The sequence below is a fragment of the Carlito syrichta genome, unplaced genomic scaffold (assembly GCF_000164805.1).
Source record: "Carlito syrichta isolate Samal-C Ts95f unplaced genomic scaffold, Tarsius_syrichta-2.0.1 Scaffold302727, whole genome shotgun sequence".
NCBI lineage: Eukaryota > Metazoa > Chordata > Mammalia > Primates > Tarsiidae > Carlito > Carlito syrichta.
The window spans coordinates 590350-603128 of record NW_007246823.1 but is presented as its reverse complement, the minus strand read 5'-3'; the positions used below and the strand labels follow the sequence as shown (position 1 = coordinate 603128).

At 42.7% G+C, this 12779-nt stretch overlaps 1 pseudogene across 1 annotated transcript in view; it reads left to right on the top strand.

The window, feature by feature from the left end:
* Positions 1-2559, top strand: part of LOC110595559 — a 26748-nt pseudogene extending 24189 nt beyond the window's left edge. The window contains exon 3 of the transcript XR_002481915.1: positions 2034-2559. The product of XR_002481915.1 is annotated as a ubiquitin-60S ribosomal protein L40 pseudogene (transcript). The remainder of the gene's footprint in view (positions 1-2033) is intronic.
* The last annotated feature ends 10220 nt before the right edge of the window (positions 2560-12779 follow it).

Genomic DNA, 12779 nt, shown 5'->3' with positions numbered 1-12779 from the left:
GTCTCGCCAAGTTGCCCAGGCGGGTCTCAAACCCGCGGGCTCAGGCAATCCACTCACCTCAGCCTCCCAAAGCGCAGGATTATAGGGTGAGCCACCGAGTCTGGCAAATATTTCTTTATAATAATGCAAAACAGACTAACACAAACACTTCTAGTGAATTCTTCCGTTATTGTACTCTTCAACACCAAATGTTTTATATTTAAATAATGTCTATGTCCTCATTGAGAATCACTGTTTGTTGATTCACTGTTGTCATAATTTTTTGTCTTTAAACATGATATTCTTTGTTTGAACATATTTACTATAACTCTTTTAAAATTTTTGTTTGATAACTTTGTAGTCATTCAGAGGAAGATTCTATTGACTGCTTTTTTTCCCTGAGTATAGGTCATACTTTTCTGTTTCTCTGCATGTCTTATAATTTTTTGTTAAAAATGGTCATTGTAGCAACTCTGGATTTTGATTTTTTTTTCCTTCTAAAAGTTGTTTCTGTTGCTGGTTATTATTTTTTGGTTTTTCTTAGTAGTTTACCTGGTTACATCTGTGAAATCTATCTCCCCTGTATTGTGCAGCCATTGATGTCTTCGCTCAACAATATATTCTTGGTTTTACTCTGTTTTCCTCTGATGCATGGTGTCTGCATAGCTTAGTGGTCAGCCAGTGATTAGACAGAGATTGTGCTCAAAACCCTCAAACCAATCAGTCTTGCATTCTCTGCTGGTGCATCTGAATATAGGTAGGGAAGCACATTTAAAAGTCGAGCTGTTCTAGGATCTCCCCTGGGGTTTGCTTTCTGATGAAATCTTTTGAGTCTTCTATGTTCATACACAAAGTTTAGTGTTTGCCAGAAGTGTGTGAACAACTTAGGGATCCTAAGACTTTGCTACGTATGTGGCAAATGTGCACAGCGTCAGTCAGGAATATGCTTGCCTCAACCACAACTTCAGCCTCAAGTTAATAGAAATGTTTTTGGCTCTTCCCAACTCTCTTGTCTCTGGGCTGTGAGTTTCATCCATTGCTCTTACTAGAGTGATTCCCCTACAGTGACAGTAGAAAAGTTGCAGGTCCTTGTGGATTGCCCTCCGTGGCAGAACACCCATGCTGATCAAGCTGGTGGGGTGGGTAGATGAGGATGAAATAAGCCCCAGACTACAATGCCATAGATCTCCACAAAGACCAGTAGATACTCAAGTATAAACACTTCTCAGATTGTTATATGCCATTGGTCAATTTCCAAAGAGCTGATAGCACGTTTTTGGGCAATTTTGTCCATCTTTTTAGTTTCTTTTAGCAAGGATGATTTGATCTCCTTATTCTGTAGTGGCCGAAAGTTCAATCCGAGAGACCACCAAGAGCCAATTCCGATGAAAGTTCAAGAGGGTCTTTATTTACAAGCTCGTGCCTGGACCTCTGTCGACAACCTACGCAGCGGAGTACACCCAGAGGCCCTGACTTCCTTAAGCAGATACTTTTTATGCTTTTACACAAAGGGAAGAGGAGTATGGGGGGACTTTCCAGTCTTGTTACCATTTAATTGGGTAGTAACCTCTGGTGGTCAGCTTAATCGTGGAGGATTGGCTAGCTTGACTCGGGTTGACCTTGGCCCACTAGCTGGGGAAGTTGCAGAGACATTTGGAAACTTTAGGTGATTTTCCCCTGGCACCTGATTGGTTGTTGCTAAGGGGAAAGTAGGTCAAGGGAAGGGGTTGAAGCTTGAACTGGAGCTTTGCAGTTTTTCCCATAACTGAAACTTTAAACAGCTACAGGTTATGTTTTAAAGCAGAAAATAAAATGGCTGTGTTATTGTCCACAAGCTGATTACATATTTATTGGGTTATAGCATGTTCTTAACCTAAGTTTATGGTATACTCTATTACAGTTCTCTCAATTCAACCATACCAGAAGTTCCATCTGAATCATTATCCCTCCCAACACTTTTGTAATTAATTTCTTGAATCAAACTTCCCATTATAACTATCTAGAGTATTTTTGTTTTCCTGATCAGATAGAACTCAAAATCTGTAGTCTTTAAGAACTTACTGGACCTGTTCAACAAGGCGGCTGGGCTGACGCAGAGAGGCAGATCTTCGTGAAGACCCTCACAGGCAAGACAATCACCCTTGAAGTTGAGCCCAGTGACACCATCGAGAATGTCAAAGCTAAAATCCAAGACAAGGAGGGCATCCCACCTGACCAGCAGCGTCTGATATTTGCAGGCAAACAGCTGGAGGATGGTCGCACTCTTTCAGAATACAACATCCACAAAGAGTCCACCCTGCACCTGGTGCTGTGCCTGAGAGGTGGCATCATTGAACCTTCCCTCCGCCAGTTCGCCCAGAAGTACAAGTGTGATAAGATGATCTGCCACAAGTGCTACACACGCCTGCACCCCCATTAAGTCAACTGCCACAAGAAGAAGTATGGGCACACCAACAACCTGTGCCCCAAGAAGAAAGTCAAATAAGGCCCTCGCCAGCTCCTCCTGCAAGGCAGCCTCCTGCCCTGGCCCGTGGCTCTGGGGCCTCAATAAAGTTTCCCTTTCGTTGAAAAAAAAAAAAAGAACTTACTGCAGTCAAGGAATGGATGGTAATTTGAACAGGAAATAATCCTCAAAGGTTTGGCACCATTCATATGCCCCAAACTTCCTCACCTCATACATACACACAGAAAGATCAGACTTTTGCAGCCTGGCATGGTGGTTCACACATGTAATCCCTGCACAAAGTGAGGCCGAGATGTGTAGATTGCTTGGGTCCAGGAGTTTGAGACCATCCTAGGCAACAGAATGAGTCCTTGTCTCTACAAAAAATCAAACAACTGCATTCCAGCCTGGGTGACAGAGTGAGACTCTGACTCAAACAAACAAGCAAAAGACCAGATTTTGATATCACTCAGTGTAGATTTGAATCCGGTCTCTACCTGCTTATTTTCTTTGAAATTGTGGGCACGATGTTGAACCTCTGTGAGTTTTGGTTTCCTCATCTGTAATGGGAAATTAATAATACTTACCTAATAATACATGTGCTAAGCAACTTGACTTAGTCATTCCACAAAGAATACATACATCAAAACATCATGTTGCACACCATAAATAATACAATTTTTGTCTATCAATTTAAAAAAAGAATTAAAAATTTCTACCTAATGAAATTATTCTGGGGAATAAGTGAGATGATGTATGGAAAACATTGGGGTACAATACATACCTAACGCATATTTAAATCTATTTTTCTCCAGCTTAAGACCCCATTCTTGTTATTTTTTTCTAAGAAAGAGCAGCCTGAATATTCACCCGCCAACCAAATTCTCATTTGATTTTCTTTTTGTTTCCCCACAACAAAACTTTTTGAAGCTTATAGTGAAACCTTATTTTTATGCCTAAATTGATGAAAACTTTTAGCTTATTTCTCAGACACTAATTCAGGTTTTATTCCTGTGAATAAGCAGGACCTTCAATACAGCAGAGAAAGAGCAGAGCTCCCATAGCTCCATGCATAAATTATGATGTCTGCTTGTTAACAATACCGTCTGTGACGTCAGTAGCAGAGTCAGGTAACAGCTGCTGGAGATGCCACAGCCTTGAACTCTAGTATACATGGAGACGGATCTCTGTGGCTGGTAAACCAACTGGATTTCTTACATTTAGGGTGAACCCAATTATCTGCTCTTTCATCTGGATCATGGAAAGTGTCTTCCCAACAAGGTAAGTAAAACTCAGTTTTTTCCCTTATCGGCTCTCTGTGGGTGGCTACCCTCTCATGATTGTCCATCAAAGATGGATCATAGGATTTTTATAATTTATGCTCTGAATATGATAGTGCTGGCTGATATCTAGATGTATTCAGAAGCAGAAATAATCTCATTTCCCTTTTCCCTATGTGTTAAACTCTGTTATCTGGAATAGTTTATTTTATAATGCATTTTGTTACATTAATACATTTCATTAACAGAATTCATTCTGAAAACATTATGTGGGTTATTCATTTTAAAAAATGGGAATACAAGGCCTGGTGTGGTGGCTCACACCTATAATCCCAGCCCTCTGGGAGGCCAAGGTGTGAGGATTGCTTGAGTCAGGAGTTCAAGACCAGCCTAGGCAACATAGCAAGCTCTTGTCTCTACAAAAATTTTTTTTTTAAATAACCAAGTGTGGTGTTGCACACTTGTAGTCACAGCTACTCGGGAGGCTGAGGTGGAAGGATAGATCATCTGAACTCAGAGGTTGAAGCTGTAGTGAGCCATGACCATGCCACTATACTCCAGCCTGGGTGACAGAATGGGACCCTGACTCAAATAAATAAATAAAAATAAATGCAAGACCTACTAAAATCAACCAAAACTAAAATCATCTCTTTTTTGAATAATTTTTTTATTTTTTTGAGTTGGAGTCTCACTCCATAGCCCAGGCTGAAGTGTAGTGGCTTGCTCACAGCCACCCCAGCATCGCCAATCCTTCCACCTTAGCCTTCAAGTAGCTGGAACTAAAGGTATGAGCCACCACACCCAGCTAATTTGTTGATTTATTGTAGAGACGAGTTATCACCAAGTTCCCCGGGCTGGTCTCGAACCCATGGACTCAGGCAATCCATAAGCCTCGGCCTCCCAAAGTGCTGGGGTTACAGGCTGAGCCACCGAGCCCAGCAATTTTGGGATAATTAAGAAAGCATGTCAGGACTCTGCATGTCCTCCCTTCATCTTGATGAGCATTACACATCAACCACCTGTAGCTGTGCAGTTAGGAAGGTCCCCAGAGAGATGGGGTACTCAGGCATGATGGGATTCCCAAACACAATCAAAATGATTTCAGCAAAACAAAAAGGTGTGTGCTGAAGACACGTGCTTGCCTGAATCTAAGGGTTTAAGCAGTGTCCTCAGAACTTGATCTCACTCTATCCTTCACTACACTTTCCTCTGTGTTGGCTCTACCCACAAGCGGATCCCCATCATGGGGGCAAAGTGGTTGCCAGCACCTCCAGGCACATAGCCTGGCTCTCAGCAGGTTTTGGGGGTCAACCCTAATTGGACATACTGAGCTCATTGGCCCTCCCTGAAGCAATCCATATAACCAGGGAAAGGATCTTAGATTGGCTTCTGGAAGCAGAGCCTCAGACAGTGGTTTGGAGGCACATGATATGTTGAAGAAGTGCCTTTCAGGAAAAAAACTATAGAAGAGGGAGAGAAGCAGGAGCAGGAAGAGGAAGGAGCCAAGCAAGGATGTGGTCTCAGGTCAAGTCTAACCTGGTCTGATCCACAAAATATGGCCATGGAGCACAAACTGCAGCATAGACTTTCCTCCCCTAGTGGCAAGGGAGCTGACCTTTATGCTCTATTTCATTCAGTCATTGGCCATAATCTGCTCTGGGGAAAGATTACTCTCATCTCAGAGCAATCCCCTGGAGAGGGGCCGGCCTATACAGCAGCATTGGGTGCACTGGCTGGTGAAGGTATCTGAGTGGGTATCATGGCATCTCTGACCTTCCTGTGTCCCCCAATGGGGCACTCTTCCATGGCGTGCCTCCTTTGGAGCCAGGGCTTCTGGTCCCACAGAATCGAAAGTTGGTGAGGAATAGAAACACAAATTCCTTAGGTAGGATGGTAAGAAAGGTAATTTCCATTTCTACCATTTAGCTCCCATATCAATGAATTCCATCTTTCAGGAACACTGCATATTCAAGGTCTGATAGTTAAGTTCACAAACTTGCCCCTGTGCACTTACGTTGGCAGCACTGTACAATCAACTTGGTAAGGTTTCATAACCTTGGTATATCAGTGTCTCACAGCTGTGTTTGTGTCAACAAGTGGCGGTATCTTGCCAAGTGGCATTCATTATTGTTGTTGCATGTTTTTGCGTGCCATCACGAGAATGTCAGAGCTTGAATTAGGAAAACGAACCAGCATTAAATTTCTTGTTAAACTTGGTAAGAGTGGAGGTGAAATCAGGGACATGTTAGTCCAAGTTTGTGGAGATAATGCCATGAAGAAAACAATAGTGTACAAATGGATTTAAAGTTTTTTCCGAGGGGACAGAAAGTGTCACTGATGGAGAGAGATCAGGATGGCCAGCAATGAGCAGAACTGACAAAAACATTGCAAAAATTAGAATTGTGCATCAAAATTGCCAACTGATTGTGAGAAGTATAGCAGACAAAATAAACATCAACAGAGAAACAGGAAAATCTTAACTGAAAAATTTGACACGAGAAAAAGTTGTGTGCAAAATGGTCCTGAAGAAGCTCTTGCATCACGACAATAAACCAGCTCTCACAGCACTGTCTGTGAGGGAGTTTTTAGTCAGTAAACAAATAAACACCCTCCCTACTCACCTGATCTGGCTCCCAATGACTTTTTTCTTTACCAGAAGATAAAGGAAATATTGACAGGAAGACATTTTAATGACATTCAGGATATCAATATGATGACAGCTCTGATGGTCATTCCAGAAAAAGAGTTCCAAAATTGCTTTTACAGGTAGGCTAGGTGCTGGCATCAGTGCATAGCTTCCCAAGGGGAGTACTTCAAAAGTGACTGTAGTGCTCTTCAGCAGTGAAGTATGTAGCTCTTTTTCTAGGATGAGTTCGTGAACTTAATTGTTACACCTCGTACAATAGCTGTTGGTTTAAGGAGAGTATTGCATCTTGAAGGATAGCACTCCATCCTCATAGTGTCACCTCCAGGTCAGGAGGGATACAAGCAGCCAGATGAAGAGATACATACAACAAGATGGAAGGGTCAAGAGAGCAGGAGCTTCTATCCCTGTGGAACTGCAGTGTACCACCCTCCCAGCACATGGATGAGTTCTTGCTTACTTTTTTGTTACCCTCCATGTGTTCAGCTCTCCAGCAGCCCCTGAACTCTGTCCTCTTGGTTCTTTTATATAGAAGTTTCATTATATAGATATGATTGATTAAACCATTGGCCATCAACGATGGACAATCCCAGTTTTCATCTCTTGCCTGGACTTTTCTCCCTAAGCCCAAGTTCATATATCCAACTATTTACTCAATATCACCATTTGAACGTCTAAAAGTGTCTCAAATGTAGCAAGTCCAAAACCAGACTCTTGGATTTTTCCCTTCCAAACTTTTCCTCCCCTTTTGTTTTCCATCTCAAGGAGAAAAGCTTACCACAGCTATATCCTAACATGGCAGAGAGAATGATCTTATATCTCTTACTTTTGATAAGGGCATTAATCCTATTATGAGGGCTCCACCTCATGACCACATCTAGCCCTAATTAACTTCTATTTTAAGGAAGAAAATTAACCAAGTCCAAAAACAGACTCTTGGATTTTCCCTTCCAAACTTTTCCTCCCTCTGTTTTCCATCTCAACCTTCAGCCCCTCCTCCATCTCCAGCAGTCAGGAAGTTAGGCTGAAAAGTCCCAACCCTCTAATCGTACCTTGGTCTTTCTGGTGATCACCCCTTCCTGAAGTAGCCTAGGGTTTGCCAGCCATCAGTTAATCATTAGCATACAATATGACATCACTATCGAGATTCTGAGGATTTTAGAAGATGTATGCCAGGAAACAGGTTGAAGACCAAATATACACTTTACAATTTCACAGCCACTCAGGATATGGTATTTTGTTACAGCAGCTTGAACAAAGACATGGGGTAAAAAATGCTGATTCCTTGCCTTAAGGGGAATAATTCCACAGCATGATTTATACTCCAGAGCTCTCCCCCATAAATCAGGGCAAGGCATTGCTTGTCTCTAACTGGGTGTGGTAGCTCACACTTGCAATCCCAGCACTTTGGGAGACCAAGGTAAGAGCACTGCTTGAGCCCAGGAGTTCAAGACCAGCCTAAGCAACATAGCAAGATGTCGTCTCTACAAAAAAAATTTTTTAATTGCCAGATGTGATTGCATGCATCTGTAGTCCCAGCTACTCAGGAGGCTGAGGCAGGAGGATCTCTTGGGCTCAAGAGGTCAAGGCGGCAGTGAGCCAGGAACATGTCACTGCACTCCAGACTGGACAACAGATTGAGACCTTGACCCCCCCACCCCCAAAAAGGCATTACTTGTCTCTCTTCCATTTTCTGTCCTGCTTTTCTCTCTAATATCTGGGAATCCCACCACCTGCATACCTTCCTACTAAACTGTCTCTATAATATCTTACTGCTTAGAGGTCAGCAGCCAATGGTTGCAGGACTTGCTTTATAGATAGCCTCTCCATTATAAAACCTAAGGCTCAGCTAGGCTTGGTGGCTCAGTCTGTCATCCCGCGCCTTTGGGAGGCTGAGGTCAGTGGATTGCCTGAGCCCACAGGTTCAAGACCCGCCTGGGCAACTTGACGAAACCTATACAATAAATCAAAAACTAGCCGGGCGTGGTAGCACGTGCCTGTAGTTCCAGCTACTTGGAAGGCTGAGGCGAAAGGATTGCCGGAGCCCAGCAGGTCGAGGCTGCGGTGGCGGCCACTGCACTCCAGTCTGAGTGACGGAGTGAGACTCCAACTCAAAAAAAAAAACAAAAAAAACCCTAAGGCTCATGTTTGCAATGTTTTTCAGACTTTGATGAAACTGATGACCCCATCTGGGACATATACCAAGGAGCTAATTCCACAGGTCTTGTGACTCCCTCCCAGAAAGTGACTTTGTGCACAGATCTCCATGACTCATCCCTAACCAATCAGCAGCCCCATTACCTAGCCTTCTGCCCATCAAATTATTCCTTAAAAAGCACTATCCTAAAATTATTGGTGAGATAGATTTGAGAAATATCTCCCATTCTATTCACTCAGCTGCTTTGCAATTATTAAACACTTTCTCTGCTGTAACAGCTGCTATCATAGTCTCAGTTTTTCTAGACAGTGGGCATAAGAACCCAGTCAGGCTGTAACAAATTGGCTGGAAGGGATGCACTTCCTATGTAATATCACTGGTTTTTTAGAGATGCAGGAGAAATAGTAACTGTAAGGACAGTAGAATTGATTGAATGTTATTGAAGTCACTGAAGAGAGAGAATAATGGTCTCACGGCAATCAAATATTAATCTAAATCAAAACATGAGAGGGAATTTACAAACCAGAATTTATTTATAAAACACTGTGTATTTATTCTTACATGTTTAAACTTCAGTCACCTTCAAAATACTCTCAATTTGATGCAATACACCTATTGAGATGCTTTCTCCACTGCTCAAAACAGTTTTTGAATGCACCGATTTTGATGCCTTTTAGTGCTTCTGCCATTTTTTGTTTCACCTCTTCCATATTGGCAAACCTTTCCCTGTGAAGACCTTTTTCATCCAGACAAACAAAAAAAAGTCACTCAGCAAGACTGGGTGGATAGGGAGGGTGAAGCATGAGAATCATGCCATTTTTGGCCAAAAACTGCTGAACACTCAGCACTATATGGGCAGCTGTGTTGTCATTTTAGAAGAATCAGTCACCTGTTTGCCACAACTTAGGGATATTTCTTTGCAAATCATGACACACAGCAACACTAGCTGGTACACAGATGCTGATGGGTTCCTAGAACACTTACCTAGTGGGGGAAGCCTGTACTTTAAGGGATCAGTCTTAAGATAATTCTGGGTTTTTTGCATCCCCCCTCAGATGAGCATTAGAGGGCATCATTGCATGATTTGAAGAGACTGTCTCCAATAGCTGGGGGCCACACAACTGATGAACAGGCACAGGACTTAACTGTAAGAGTGACAGACCCTGCACCTTGGGAGGGTGAGTGGATTGCCTGAACCCGCGGGTTTGAGATCCGCCTGGGCAACTTGGCGAGACCTCATCTCTACAATAAATCAAAAAATTAGCTGGGCGTGGTAGTGCACTCCTGTAGTTCCAGCTACTTGGAAGGATGAGGCAGAAGGATCGCTGGAGCCCAGCAAGTCGAGGCTGCGGTGGCCGGGAGCGGCCACTGCACTCCAGTGTGGGTGTCAGAGTGAGACTCCAACTCAAAAAAAAAGAGTGATAGACCACAGAAAGCTAAATACTACCTAATCAAGACAAGTGTCCTGTGTCAAAGTCGTGGACCTGATAGAGAAAGAATGGGACCATGTGAGTTGGGATAGGGATATCTGGATAGATGAATCTGACTACTTTGAATGTCCATATTTCCCCAAACTTCTGGAATGTGTCAAAATTAACACATTCTGTCTTGTTAGAAGACAGAGACTTCTCCATTTTCTTGAAGCCCGAAGTCTTACAAGAGAGCACTGGTCCTCCTAAGGCTCTGCCCTCATCTCCATCCCTGGCTACAAGATTATTAACTAGAGTGGAATCTCAGGTTACTCTGATCTACCTAAGGAAGTGCTCAGCCTGCTGAAGGCAGGAGAGATTACATGTGAAGGAGCTTTCGGACCTAAATAATAGGCATTAGGATAACTGGTAGAGTGTATCTAGGAGTGGATCCTGATGGCTTGGGGTTGAGATGGGGGTAGAATGTAAGGCTAAATCAGGAAGAGCTTCTCAATATGGGGGGGAACTTTAATATAACACAGGAGTTAACACCTGCCATGAGCCCCACAATGAAGCTTTAATATACTGCTGGAAGGCTCTGGAAGCTTGGAAAAATCAATGGCCCACATTAAATGAAATAGATATGTCAGAACTTTGGACAACAAGTTCAAAAAGACATTCCATTTACCAAGAAGCTAAGAAGGTGCTGGTGAGAGGGCAGCAGCATCACTGAGAAGCATTGTAGCGACTGTCTTCTGAAGGTCAGGGAGAATAGCAGGGATGCTGTTACAGAACTGGACTCTCTGTTGGCAATGGGGCAATAGGATTCCAGCACAATATGGGCCACATGACAGCTCTTAAATGTCAGAGGGAAGGTGAGCATAATTACTGTAAGGGGCAGCAAGGTTGGCAACACAGTCGGAAAGAATGCCTCTTACTTTAAGTAACATTGTCTGGTAATATCAATAGGATAATTTATTAAACTGTCACTTCTTCATTAAGATAAATTATCATCCCATTGTCTTACATTCTGAAATATTCTTGATTTATTTCTGGATTCTGTAGTCTGAATTTACCTGGGTCAGTTCTACAGTGGATTAATTGTAGTGTCTATTAGGATATTCAACTGCTTAAAAATAATCAAATATGGGCTTAAAAAAATAGAAGATTTATGTCTTTCAAAATCCAAAACTGGAAGGAAGTCCACGTGATTTAGGCTGATTTAACACATGAAGTAATTCAAGGAACCAAGTTCCTTTTTGACTCCTTTGCCATTCCTTGGGGTGTTAACTGCATAATCTCATTATGCCCATATCCCAGCCTGTGGTATGGGAAAAAAGAAAAAGCCTGAACACAAAGTGATAGGATTTTATTCCATACATGTGTTTGGTCAGAATGTAGTCACAACCAAATCTAGCTGCAAAGGAGGCTGGAGAACGTAGTCTTTGGCAGGTTGGCCTATTCTTAGATAAAACTAGTGGGAAGAAAATAAATTGATAGAGGAAGCATGGCAGCCAGCCTCCAAGATGGCCCCCAAAGATCCTTGCCATCTAGTATTTATATCCTTGTGTAGTCCCCTCCAACATTGTAATTAAGTTTGATCTGTGTGACCAACTTCATAGGCAGAAGCAATAGTAAGTCACTTCTGAGAACAGACTATAAAAATAATTCTACAGTCTTGGGTCTCTTTCTCTCTCTCTCTCTCTCTCTCTCTCTCTCTCTCTCTCTCTCTCTCTCTCTCTCTCTCTCTCTCTCATATCACTTACTCTGGGGGAAGCCAATTGCCATGTTGTGAGGCAGCCCTATGGAGAAACCTCTATGGAAAAAAAACCTAAAGCGTCTGGCCTGCCAACAACCATATGAGTGAACTTGGAAGTGTATTCTCCAGGCCAGGTCAAACCTTGAGATGATACAGATGCAACTCAGGCAGGCAGCTTGACTACAGCTTTGTGAGACATCCTGAGCCAAAAACACCCAGCTAAGCTGCAACTGTGTTTCTGACTCTCCAAAGCTCTGAGATAATAAAAGTTTGTTGTTTCAAGCTGCTATGTTTGGGGGTAATTTGTTACACACTATTGTCACATAACAAATTACTCCAAAACTCAATGACTTAAAACCCCAGCTTATATTAGCTCATAGATTCTTTGGGTCAGGAATCTGGACACAACCTGGCTGGGTCATCTGGCTCCAGTTCTCTCACAAGGCTATAATCAAGGTGTCAGCAAGGCTGCAGTTATCTTAAGGCTTGACCAGGTGTAGATCTGCTTCCATGTACTCTCATGTGGTTGTTGGCAAGATTCAACGTGGGTTACTGGACTAAAGTCTCAGTTTCTCAAAAACTGTTGGCTGGAGGCTTCCCTCTGTTTCTTATCACATAGGCTTCTCCATTGGGCAGCTTACAACATGGCTTCGTTAAAGTGAGCAAGCAAGAGGGCTTGTGTAAGACAAAAACCACAGTCTTTTCTAACTTAGTCTTGGAGGTGATATTTCAGAGCTGTATAGTTTCCCATTGGAAGCAAGTGTGTAAATCCAGACCACACCTAAATAGATGAGATTACACAAGGGATTGAATATCAAGAAGGGGAGCTCATTGGGGACCATCTTAGAAAGCTGCCTACAATTCATCCTCTGATCCTCGGTGATTCATGTCCCTCCAACATGGAAAATGTATTCACACTTCTCTGGGAGTTAACCAGTCTCACCTCACAGCATCAGCTCAAAGTCCAGAATCTCATCATCTAAATCAGGTTCAGGTATGGTTGAGACACCTCAGTTGTAGTTTCTTACGTACATCTCCCTGAATACAGTTCCTCTTGATCTGTGGACTTCTGAAACTGAAGAGACAAGATATCTGCTCAGCTTCCAC